We start from the raw sequence: 12255 nt of genomic DNA, 5'->3' as shown, positions 1-12255 counted from the left end.
TGTGTGTGTGTGTGTGTGTGTGTGGCCAGCTCAGCCCACCAGGGGGCGCGGCTGGCTGGCATGTGGTGCTGGGGGATCGAACCGCGGTCCCTGTGTTTTCCCAAGCTTGTTCCAAGTAGGTGCTTTAGACCACTGAGCCATCTCGCCAGCCCCCCCATTGCTTCTTGTATTGGAGCTGTATTCTCTGCAAACTTTGATAATAGACTGACTAAACTGTACTCTGAATTTGGCTTTCATTTATACCACACTGTCCACCTACTATGTGTTCCAACAAGCTGGGAATAAGTGTCCGCCATGCTAACTAGAGCAGGCAGTTTTTGACTGCTTACACTGAGTAACACACGTGATCAGTCCTCTCCACTACAGTAGGTGTGTGCTTTCTGCCTGTTGCCTATTTTGTATCTTAAATCATGTTCTGTTCACGCAGTTAGTCGGGAAATAGTAGATTTCTGCCCCATACCAACAACAGTGAAAGTTTAAAAAGGTCTGAACTGACTGTTGAATGTATAATACGTTGAGGCTTTTAAGTTATTCAAGAGACCAAACCATTATTATCAGGCTTTTGTTGTATAAGAAACTTGAGGTTTGAGTTTTGGAAAAAATGGATTTGATGTTAGTTTTGTTTTTAAGATATAAATTTAGAGAAGGATTGTGTCTGCTTTTCCTCTGGTCTGATGTCACATTAAAGTACTGCTAGGTGAAACAGAAGGGATCTATCTTGTTGTTTTGATGAAATTCAATGTAACTGACTATGTTACCCAAAAAAACTTAGAGAAAGATTGGCAGGACTAATTTGTATGTCAAGTCAGCTTCACAACTCAAAACCAACTTCTTTTCTGGTTTATAGGATTAAATGAATTTTTATTCTTTATGATATTTATCTATTAAATTAAAAACTGTTAAGGAATATATATATATATATATATATTTGTTGTGTATTAATTGTACATAATAATGGGGTTCAGCGTGACGTTTTCATGCCTTGATCAGCTCAGTATGATTAATATTTCCCATTCATTCAGTTTGTCGGTGCATATCCAGTTTTCCCAGCAATGATTCTTCCTGTATAGGCTTTGATGCTTTTGTCAAAAACTAGCGGTTTGTAAATGAATGAGTTTATTTCAGGCATGTGTATCCTGTGCCATCAGTCTAGGTGTCTCTTTCCATGCCAATGTCAGGTTGTTTTGATACTATGGCTCTGACATATGTCTTGAAATGTGGCATTGTGATGACTCCAGTTTTGTTCTTGTTTATGTTTGCTTTACCTATTCGGGGACTTTTGCATTTCCATGTCTAGGGTTATTTTTTCTGGACTGTGAAGGGTGCTGTTGTAGGTCTCTGAACAATTAATAATGTTAAGAAAAAAGGGGGCCGGGGAGATGGCTCAGTAGAATAAGTGCTTCCTTGGCAAGCGCAAGGGCCTGAGTTCAATCCCTGGTTCCACCCAAACAAACAAACAAACAAACAGAATTAATATTGTTTTTGTTTGTTTGCTTTTTGGTACCAGGGACCAAACTTAGCACCTTGCGCTTGCTAGGTAAGTGCTTACTTAACTGAACTATCTCCTCGGCTCAAGAATTAATATTGGTAAAGGGCCCCTACTACCCATAGTGATTAGTTAGTCCTGGTTTCTGTGTGTAAATCACTTTGAGTAGCATGCACCCTGTAGCAGTATCAATTCTTTCAACCCACAAAACTGTCAATTTGATTTCTTTCATCACCTTCAATTTATTTTATTGGCATTTTGTAATATTCTTATAGAAATCACTCACTTTTTTAGTTAAATTTATTCCTAGCTAACTTTTGTAACTCTCCTTAAATAAGATTTTTTAAAAATTATTTCTTTCTCAGAACGTTCATTATTGATATGTTATGATGTATGAAATTGGGATCCTTTTTCTCCTGAACAACTTTAAGGAATGCTTTTTGTTTTAAGGCATTCTCTTAACTGCCAGAACAGAGTTTTCACATACAAAATGAAAACATCCTTAAAACTAAAAGTCACTATGGTTTTATACCATTTTTTTAATTTAAAAGTTTATTTATTTGTTTGGTACATCTCACTATGGAGCTTGGACTCTTATTGATCCTCCTGTCTCAGCCTCCCCATCACTAGGACTACAGGTTTGCACCACCAAGCCCGGTTTTGGTGACCGGCTATGTGCGCCTGGGGTTCTGACGCCCTCACGGCATGTGTTGCTGGGGATTGAACCTGGGTTCTTGCGCTTGGCAGGCAGGCACTTTGACCGCTGAGCTATCTCCCCAACCCCAGCACTAGGACTTTATAAAGGCTGGATTTACACAATTAACATCAGAGAGAAACCATTCTAATATTTATTCAACCCTGACCTTTAATCAAGTGTTTGGGAGATGACTGGAACGAGTCAGAATTGGTATTGAAAAGCTAATAATACTGTTGATTGAAAATTATATTCTCTTATTATGGAGAAAGAAAGGCTCTGATTTGTACTTAAATAATTTGAACATAGCAAATTAATCTTGATTAAGGCCTTTACTTGCCTGTTACCTTTTTGAACTCCTGTATTCCGTATAGCTATGGGCTTTCTCCCTCAGTATCTATTGCTGTGAAGAGGCCCTTGGTGGGGCTGGTCAGTGTTGTTCATCCTAAAGTAGAATTTCCTGTTTCTGAGAGATGCAGAAACCACAGAAAGGAGGGTCTACTCCATCCTTTCCAGGGGGTTTGCAAGCAGGGGATGTTCTCGCAATTTATGCACAATGGAGTTTTGCTTAAATGGCTCAGTTGTTTAGATTTATTTTGAATCCAGCCAGGCAGAGCATAAACTATCCAGATTAACACACCCTCTCTCACTAAAGCCTGCTTCCTTTGCTTGTATTTCTCACTGTAGATAGCCCAAATAGCTCATGGTTAATGAGTTTCTATATTTGAGTTTATTTCTCCATGGCAGCAATCCTTCCCTGATATGGAGGGAACAAATCTTCCAAAAGAAAACTACAGTGCCATTGTATACCACAGTGGTTTAAAATGTATAGTCCTGGAGGAAGAGAATTAAAACTAGAATGTCCCACAGTGGAAGTTGAGTCTGTAGCCAAAGATAACGTACATCCTAGCAACGGAAGAAAGCTGATATCTTGATAGGCAGCAGGATTCCCAGAAATTCTTACTGGCTCAGTGATAGCTCACACCAAATACAAAGGAGAGTTCTGTCCTCAGGGACAAATCTGCTGCTACAAGGGAACCAGGCAACCTTCCGCTTATCCTCTGGTGGTTGTTTCAGATCCTCAAATCTAAAGCTGTAGAACTTCAGCACCACTGGACCAAGGTGCCTAGCATTTGCCTAGAAATTCACACATGAAGTTTCTATTTAGTATGAGCAAAACGTCTTCCTGATTGATTGAACCTAAAACATTAACACTCCCATTTTTCAGTTCATTTATTTCCAAAGTTTGCATGACACCCAAGTATGTAAAAGCTTAGGCTGTGGAGGAAAAGTCAAATTTTTAAGAAAAAATGCACTTTAATATAGTGGCTAAGGGTGTTCAGCCATATCTGCTAAAATGGATTTTAAAATCACCATGTAGGGGCTGGGGAGATAGCTCAGTAGAATAAGTACTTGCCTGACAAGTGTAGGGTCCTGAGTTCAATCCCTAGTACCTCAAAAACAAACAAACAAAACACCATGTACTCTAGGTGCAGTCCCTCTTCTGAAGGGACGGGAAAGGCTGGGAAGGAGGTGCTGCAGGCTGGCCTGTTTTTCATGCTGCTCTAAAATATGTGTAGAGTCAACTCTCAACCACTTTCAAAAGCAATTTGGGGGCATCAGTGGTACATGGTGCCCTTATCTCATGTCTCTCATAGTGTCAGAGAAAAGAACTGTCCCACTCCAGACTAAGTCCCGAACTAGAAAAACTTGGCATCAGAGCACTTCAGAGTGTCACAGAAAGAGACAACATTAAAGGCCACTGTTACTTTTAGGACATGCACAGCATAGCAACTACCTTTGTGACAACATCATGAAAGTACCAGCCAATGTAATACACTGATGAATCTATAATATCTGGTTAGGATGGGCTGGTAAAGAGGACTGAATTACAGTGGTAGCCCCATCCATGGAGGATATGTATCTAGATCCCCAGGAGATAACTGAAATGATAGATAAAACCAAACCCTATGTGTCAAGTTGTTCTGTACACACCACATTCAGTGCCCTTTCCATTGTCACACTGTGGCTGTAACTTTTGAGATCCAACAGGAGGATCCAACTAGCACACTTTTCTCTTTTCTTTATACATCCATGGGTGCAGTTTTTATTCTCACTGTATCATTGTCTTAGTGACTTCTTCCTCATTGCTAGAACAAAATAACTGGCACCCAAAATTAAGAAAGGAAAGGTTTATTTAGCTCACAGTTCATGGAGAGTTCAGTCCCTATTCTGTTGGCTCCAAGGCAGAGTGGCACAGGGCAGAGGGCAGCTGTTCATGGTGGCATAAAACAGCAAAGGACAAAGGGAGGAGCAGCAGGTGAGGCCTCTAGCAAGCCCCTCCCCTGTCCCTGTATTGTCGTCAGGCTGTCCACTCTGGGGCAGGTGTAACACTCATGTCCATAATCCCAGCATTGGATCATGAATTAATCACAAACTCTAGAAGCCTGTCCCAGTGACTATATGAAGCTTAGAGGGGACAAGTAGACACAAAACGTAACCATCACAGCCCACAGTGACCCCAGCTTGCTTTTGTTCTTTCCTTATAAGTCAGGTACCTTCACCTTTTCACAGCTTGTCTTTTCCAGGCTGAGTTGCTGTCATCACAACTCTTGCACCTCGGGGCCACAGCGATGTAACTTGAGGGTGATTTGGACATGTCCCTGTGAGGCTGTTGAGCTGGCTTGACAGCTGAGAGGAGAGGTGACCAAGAGTCGGGCACACTGGGTGAGGAGGGCGAGTCTTGGGCAAGAAGGGCAGCGCTGAGCAAGATGTTAGCGTGCTACTCTGAATGGCATGCAATTTAAGCTATGAATTGCATATTTCTAGACTATTCACTTAATGCTTTTAGGCTGTGGTTGACATGAGTAAATGGAACTCACTAAAAGCAAAGCTGTAGGCAAGGAGAGACTTCAGTCTTGCCCTTGTTTAGGTCCTAAGCTTTGGGTTGAAGAGCTTTGACTTCCTCTTAGCAGTCTTGAGGGAATACCTCTGTGGCCACTACTCTGTAATGGGTAGGTATACAAGGTAGTGTGCTTGCTCCATGTGCAGACAAAATCATTGGCCAGTGACTGAGTGATGGCCCCACATGGACTTATGTCTAGCTGAGGGTGACAAGCGTCCCCAGCAAAGGCCATCCCGCCTCTGGCTCAAGGACCTGCATGCTCCAAACATCTTTGAATCACAACTTCACCACCGCTGAAATATAGCATGAAAAAAATGGGGCCAGGGAGATAGCTCAGTAGAATGAGCACTTGCCTGGCAAGTGCAGGGTCCTGAGTTCAATCCCCAGTACTGCAAAAGAAAGAAAGAAAGAAAGAAAGAAAGAAAGAAAGAAAGAAAGAAAGAAAGAAAGAAAGAAAAGAAAAAGAAATACAGCATAAAAGCAAACAGAGAGGACAAATTCAGGAATAATTCAAAATCAGTGATTAAACCTCAAAGCTCTTGGTTCTTTTTTTTTTTAATGTATTTAGCATGCAGTCTACAGGGTCTCACTACACAGATGGAACTCATAGTGATCCTCCTGTTTTCAGCCTCCCAAGCACTGGGATTGCAGGTGCACATCACCACACCCAGTCTCAGTCGTAGTCTCAGCATGCCCCAGGGGTGGGGCCAGTGCAGCATGCCAGGGATCAAACCCCGAACCCTGCATCTGCCTAAGCAGCATCCATTACTTGCTTACCATAGACACGTTCCTAGGGCCCTCAAGAGTTATTCCATATCTACACAGCCTGAGTACTCTCATTGAAAGAGTAAAGCTTGGGTGAGAGCTCATCCATCTATGGCATGATCCACTGAATATTCCGTATCTGTTGCCCTAGCTCTTGGTTCTTAGTCCAGTTGTACTTAATAGGCATTATAGCATCTTACCTGCTTCAATTAAACATAAGACCATTAAGATTGTTCTAGACACTATGGAGGAGGTGCACTATGCTGAGCTAAGGAAACAAAGTCCTCACTTCAGGAGAACACAAGTGTATGTTCAGTTGAATGTGTTTAAGGTTTCTTATCTCCCAAAACTTCATAGGCAACCTGGACAAGTGTCTTGAGTGTGTTGAGGATGGTGCTCCTTAGTTTCCTTGTCTTCAAAAACAAGAATGTTGGTATAAGTTTATTTCCTATAATACTGGCATGCAGCCACTCATCAATGTCTTCTTTAGTGAGCAGCTGAGGGTGTGACAAGTAGAATAGTACCAGGCTAGGAAGAATTAGAGGGATGCCCCTTGGAGGTTCCCCAAGGGTGGGGCTGGGGGGAGACATTCAGCATACAGAAAAGACCTGGACTATGCTGTTCCAAGGGTGAGTTCTTCCTTTAGAGTCACAGATATTGAAGACTGGAAGAAATCTCATTTCTCTTTCCCTCACTCTTGTGCTTCCTATCACCACCTCAGGATCTGGGCTGATCTTACATTCTCTCTCACATCTTATTTCCTATTCATAAGTTACACATAACGAATTCTCAGTATCATTTCCTTTATCTTTATGAATACTACTTTGATAGCATTTTAAGGATTTACTGAAATATATAGAAGCAGTGCCAATGTAATTCGGTACTGTCCTCTTCAGTTTCCTGCATACACCCATCTTCTTCAATTATTAAAAAATGCAGCTGCTATTATTATATTGTGGAGAAACATCTGTGGTGTTAATATGCTCCCTGAATATTGAGTTCTTTAGGAAAGCAAAGTAAATGTATAGGGATACAGTCCTCCAATGTTTTTATAACATTTTATTTCTTAAACTGTTATTGATGCCCCTTGAAAAATTTCAATGACGCATTTATTTTTGGTGTATATCTCCATTTACACTGTTGGGGTTTTTTTTGGGTTTTTTGCCTTAGTGCTCATTACTAATAATAGTCACATAAATGACTTTTTACAAATTCTGGCTTTCATTTTTCCCTGTGTCTTATTTCCCTCACAGGGTTATAATCATACATTTGTGTAATCAACATTAGCTGCCATGGAATTCATTATGAGTTTCAAGAACTAATAGCTATCAGGAAGTTAAAGAGCTTTTTAGAAGTAGATATATTTAAAACAAACACACTGTTTGCATTAGAAATATTTTGTAATTAAAATTCACATGGGTAATGAATAAATAAGCAGCGGTGTGCAGTGTCAGTAAAATAAAATTTGAGCAGAATTTTATGTCCACTTTAGGAAACTTTCTGGAAATACATCAACACCTGCAATTCTGTCCAGCAGTGAAAGTGCTTTGTTGTCAGAGAGAGCGAGCCCCGGGCTCGCTGGGCTGGGTTCCCATCTCAGCTCTGCCTCCTCCTGCTGCCGCAGTGTAGGGAACAAGGGGTCTGTGTTTACCGTCCCTGCCTGTGTCCTCTGCTCATTCACCTGTGGGCTGTGAAAGCCAAGAAGGTTCCTTTCCCTCACTGTGCTCCTCGTCTACCAAGAGGCTATAACGTGCAACTTTTCCGTAGTGCTCCGGGCAAGCGTACGTGTATCGTGGGAACAGCGGGTGTTCTATAGCACTTTACAAGACCTCGCTGAGGTCACTGACAAAGGTGGGCCCTGTGCAACAGACTCTAAGCGCCGACCGGGGAGCTTCCACTGGAAGAAGACACATCTAGGTCTTCAAGAGCCGGAGAGAAGTCGTTGGCTGGTTCAAAGCTTTGAAGCACAAGCTGGCTCTCTTGCTAGAGGCCAGTGCACCGGTGACTTAAGCAAAATCCAGTACTTGCTTACCATGGGCAAATCCCTGGGGTCCTCAAGAGTTATTCCACATTTACACAGCTTGAGTACTCTCAATGGGAGAGTAAAGCTTGAGGGAGAGCTCATCTATCCCCAGCATGATCCGCTGGATATTCCACATCTGTTGCTGAGACTTACTGTCCCCCCAAAAAATTCTTCTCAAAATATTACTGCTCAGCGACAGTGCAACTGATCATCTCAGAGATGTACAATGAAATTGATGCTGTTCCAAGTCTGTTTGCACAGGATCCATTCTGTGCCCCATGGACTAAGACTAAGGCCTTGGGGAGATGCTTAGGTGATGAAGGCCCCTCTCTCAGGTGTGGTTATATGCTGTTACGGAAAGGGTCTGTGGGCAGAGGTCTCCTGCCATTACCCATCTTCCTTTCACTGTGGAGGCACATGGTGAGGAGACCTGGGCCAGAAGAATGCACTGTGATCTTGGACCTCCAGGCTCCAGAGCTGTGAGAAATAAACTTCTGTTCTTTGTCAATTATCCAGTCTGGTGCATTATGTTACAACGCAAAGTAAGATAATGGTTCATAGGGTTAGAGCATGGGGAAGGGATCTTATTAAAGACAGAGTTATTAGACCTCTTTCTATTCCATAATTTCAGGCTCAGTAAAATAGAAATGAGATTTCCCTTCATTTATATGAACCTAGAAAAAAAGGGCCTTATACTTTATTCAGACAAGAATCGCAGCTCATCCAGAGAAATATGCAACCGATGTACTATGATTCATGAACTCACTACCATATATGCAAAGATAGAAGCTGCGGGAGACACATGCAATAGTTTTTCTATTTTATCACTGCAAATGCATTTCTGCTGTCTATAGCTTCATTTTCTAAACCACTTCTTTACTCTCTGGCATGGCATCCTGCCCTCCATTCTGCTGGGGTATTTATGGTCCAGCTCCAGCCCCAGCCATTCTCTAAAAAGCCCTGGCTCCTTTCCCTGAGCAGTGGGGTTAGACACTGCGATCAAGGTGTGGGAGGGCTCCTGACCATGGAGGTCTTTGTTTTCAGACCCTTCCCACTGCTGGAGCAAGGATGTCTATGCAGGTACCTTTCTTTTCTATTTTTTTCTGCTTTGTCATGCAGTTACAGATATTGGGATTTTAGGTTCATATAATCTTCTGACAGAGAAAAATTTCACCATTGAAGTCATCCTCAGAATGGATGTATAGCCTGTAAACTTTCTATTGAATTTGAGAAAACTAACTACAGAATCAGGTTGTTTGGGATAAATGAGCTATTTTCTTCCCAAATCTAGCTAGGAGGCCAAAAGGGGAAAAACATGCTTCCACTATCATTTTTGAAATACGTGTCTCCCAGTATTTTTCAAATCACATGCTCAGTGGCAAACAAAAACACTGAATATTTCTCTTCATCGGGGCTCTTTGTGGGAACAGTACAGCAGGGACTGGATTCATTGTTCAACCACAATAACAACACAAATACACAACAAGAAGGAGAGACTCGGGACCCAGACAGAATAGCAACAGGGTGTGAAAGAACAGCCACGTTCATTCTTGTTGTGGCTGTAAATTGCAAAAGGAAATAAAAGACCCTTTGTCGTGTCAAGACATGCTGGTAATGCTGGTCCTGGGAGATGCGAGGGCAGGAAATTGGAGTATAAGAAAAGGTAATGGTATCCAAAATCAGCTGCCATATAGAGGGATGATGCCAGGACCAGTTCTGCTTTTAGTAGAGCATTAGTCACAGAATATGCCCAGGGAAACAGAATGAAAATTCCACATAACAGAGTGACTTAAAATCATGCCTGTTGTGTTATTTTATACTTGCTTTGGAAATTTCATTTATTTCTTTTTTCAGACCAATAACATTCCGTTACCCACATGTTCACCACTTTAAGGTAAGAAAACTCAAAAATAGATGAACTCCTCTTCCCAAATTACAATCAAAGCCCACTTAGCTTTCCAGGTGGCTGCTCAGGAGCTGCACATGTAAATCATTACAAATCAGGGCTTCTTTCCTGCTGTCACGCATCTATCTTCTGGATATTTACTGAGCTAAATTTAAATGGAATAATGTTAAATGCTACCCAGGACTGCGTGACAAAATAAATGTCTGTGTTTGATGTGTTGAGCTCCAGCTCAAAGGGTGACGAATACACATGTCACCTTCTCAAACACGATGGCCTTCTTTTCTGTTTCAGGTTGTTGGGCTTCAAAGAGTGAAGCCAGGGGAAGGGACACCAGTGTTTTTGCAAGGGTCATTAATAGTTACATTGAATGACTTCTCTTTATTTTATGTTTTCATTAATTTTATTAAGAAAGAAATACCAATGAGACAGTTTCAAGACAGGTTAGTAGGACAGTTGCAATAATTAATACATTTCATATTGTTGTCTTCATGGTAGTTACTCATAGTACAAGATGCTGACATGATATCTTGTCTAAACACTATTAGTAAAAATCTTTCTTCTCATTGAACTAAGAGAAAGTAGCTGTATATCTAACCTAACTAATCTGTATATACAGATACACATTTTTTTTCACTGCAAAATGGTCCTTCAGTCCGCATCTTGTACAGCAATTAACCACTAAGAAGAATACATGCAGTGTGTTATTTGTTGAATCTGTACTTCCGATTTGATTTGAAACTGTCTTATTGCTATCTGTTTATCAATAAAATTTTGAAAAAAAAATGGTCCTTTATTTATGTCGCCCTTTTTTGTTTAGTTTTGCCAGAGATGGGTACTCCATTGTCATTCAAATATTGTAGGTGTGTGAATTCAGCAAAATAGTTCAATAGAGTCCAGTAGACCATAATAGTAGTGGGTTCAGGGCCATTGCCTTGATCATCTTGTGTAGACTTCTCTTTAGATATCAAATTTTTCCAAATGACTTTCACTAGAAGTCCAATGACTTGTGCATGTAAAATTCTAAGCCCTTGGGAAGGGCCATTTGGCACCCAGAATAACAACATGCTATAGTTCTAGGCTGTGTTTAGAAGATCCTATGGCCATGAGCTCTCAGTGTATTCAGACCAAGGCAACAGGCTGAGGACAAAGGTGAGAGAAACTCTCAGAACATTAGATTTATTTTTAAAGTTAGCTATGGTGATGACCTTTCCTGCCTTCTCCACACATGAGCACTCGAGCCTGTTATTTAGACATATTTGGATCCCATAGACTATCAGGATTGACTTTGACCTGCCTTCACACCTTAGATCTCTTACATTCATTATAACACACTTTTACAACCATAGTTCAAAATAAAACCAATTATTCCTACTGTAAGATAGAGAAACTAACTTGAAGAAGCTTACATTTTATCCTTTATTCAGTATACCATCATACTCAGTTAGCTTCTACATGCCCCACTCAGACTTTCATTACACTTTTCTGACAAATAGAAATCACTGTTTGCAGTTTCTCATTCATTGCACAATCTTGGTTTTCACCAGAAGTTTTAGAGTGATTGTCTTTGTTCATAGTGAAGTAATCAGGTCTATGAGTAGTGAAGCAATTAAGGGTGATGATTTTAATAACAGAAAAGGGCCAAAAATCCTAGGACAATACTATGATACTGGTAAGTGATCCTGTTTTTAGCCAAAACAAAACAAAAGCAAAACAAAACACAAGAAGAAGCAGGCAAACCTGGATTATTTGGAAAAAGTAGGTTCATAAGCTTATATTTATTGTCTTTGATTTATTTAAAGCTAATATGAATGAGCATATGAATAATTTGGAAACTAAAATGAAGACTGGCTTATATCTGAGGAACTCTTTCGCTCACTGATAAGTATGTAATATCACCTGGACAGACATTCTGTGTTTTTGGACTGAAATGACCTAGCTTTTATCTAATAAATGGATCTTTTGAATAAGGACACAAAGAATAATGCCCTGATGGCCATGTATTTGAGGGAACTTGATGTCCCTTTCTAGACAAATTGCAGCTCAGATGAACAGATTATCCAAATTATAGAGAATAAGAATGGAACTGGATAATCAGGTTGCCTCAGGCCATGGTACATGGATGGACCAAGAAGTTACCTGAGGTCTGCTGACCAAAGGGGCAGCAGGAAATTGGGTGGATGGAGGGTCACCAGGAACCCAACAGAAAAAAAGTAGTATGAAAGATTTTAATCTGAGGGTCCAAGCTGCATGGTTTTTAAAAAAAGAAATAAATTTTAAACATTCCAAGCCAATGTAAAAAATAAAATTTCTATTCCTAATTATAAAAATAGAACCTACTAATGAAATTTCACAAAGCTGGGAGATTCCTTGTCACAAGGTCCTTTTCTGGAGCCATCTAGATTTCTGTTAAGGTTTCTAAGTAAATGTGATCTATGCTTTCTTCTCCTCTTCTTCCTCCTCCTCCTCCTCCTCCTCC

Source organism: Octodon degus, unplaced genomic scaffold (genome assembly GCF_000260255.1).
Source record: "Octodon degus isolate 3935 unplaced genomic scaffold, OctDeg1.0 scaffold00005, whole genome shotgun sequence".
NCBI lineage: Eukaryota > Metazoa > Chordata > Mammalia > Rodentia > Octodontidae > Octodon > Octodon degus.
This window is presented reverse-complemented; position numbering follows the sequence as displayed.